General features: G+C 62.9%; 1 non-coding gene across 1 annotated transcript; it reads left to right on the top strand.

The window, feature by feature from the left end:
• The first annotated feature begins 416 nt into the window (after positions 1–416).
• LOC116216397 lies at positions 417–580 on the top strand. The gene has a single exon (XR_004159078.1). It is a non-coding gene; the product is annotated as a U1 spliceosomal RNA (small nuclear RNA).
• The last annotated feature ends 383 nt before the right edge of the window (positions 581–963 follow it).

The raw sequence follows: 963 nt of genomic DNA, 5'->3' as shown, positions 1-963 counted from the left end.
GGCACTGCGCGAGCGCCCACCGCGCCCGCCGATTGGCTGAGCCCCACGACACGTGCCCGGAGCGCCGCTTGCCACGTCTGCCCCAGCCCCTCTGCCGAGTCACGTGATCCGACGGCGCGCCCCGCCCCACGTTGAAGGGATGAACGCGAAAAGGGGGCGCTAAAGGAACGGGAGCCCGGGCTGTTGAGGGAGGAGACATGCAGATCAAGATGCGCACGGCATGACGGGAGCGCAATAAGCCAGGAACGGAACGCTCGTGGAGCCCCGTGGAACTTGCGTGGGCCTCAGCGCGGGCTTGGAGAGGAGCGCGGCTGTTGGGCGCGAAGCGGGAGTGGGGAGAGTGGTTGGGACGCCGGTCGCCGCGCGGTGCGGGCTGGTGGCGGGGCGTGGGGAGCGGGTCGGCGGGAGCAGAAAGCATACTTACCTGGCAGGGGAGACACCATGATCAGGCAGGTGGTTTTCCCAGGGCGAGGCTCATCCCCTGCACTCCGGGTGTGCTGACCCCTGCGATTTCCCCAAATGCGGGAAACTCGACTGCATAATTTGTGGTAGTGGGGGACTGCGTTCGCGCTCTCCCCTGACTTTGTGGGTTTAAAAGTAGAACGCGGCTGTTGCGCAGCTCTCGTCGCTGTTGGTCGCTCTCCGCGAACCCCTGACGCAGCGGGGCTGCGCGGGAAGCGCACGGTGCTGCTGCCGGGAGCCGCCAGTTTCATCCCTCGCCAAAGCGTAACGCTGCAAACGAGCAGCTGTACTCTTCTCTGCCGTTGCCCTGGCTGGAGTCTGTTGAGACAAACTGACTGGAGAAAAGCCAACTGGTGTTTGGCTTATCGTGGACGTGGTTTCTATCAGCACGTATTCAATCTGTTGTGCTTTCATCCACCAATTGCTTAACAAACTCACCGCGGCTCTTTCTCTGCAATCACATTCCTGCCGCGTCTCGGAACGGCACACGCTTAAGAGCAC

This window comes from Meleagris gallopavo, chromosome 2, assembly GCF_000146605.3.
Source record: "Meleagris gallopavo isolate NT-WF06-2002-E0010 breed Aviagen turkey brand Nicholas breeding stock chromosome 2, Turkey_5.1, whole genome shotgun sequence".
NCBI lineage: Eukaryota > Metazoa > Chordata > Aves > Galliformes > Phasianidae > Meleagris > Meleagris gallopavo.
The sequence above is the reverse complement of the archived record's forward strand: the minus strand, read 5'-3'. Positions and strand labels throughout refer to the sequence as shown.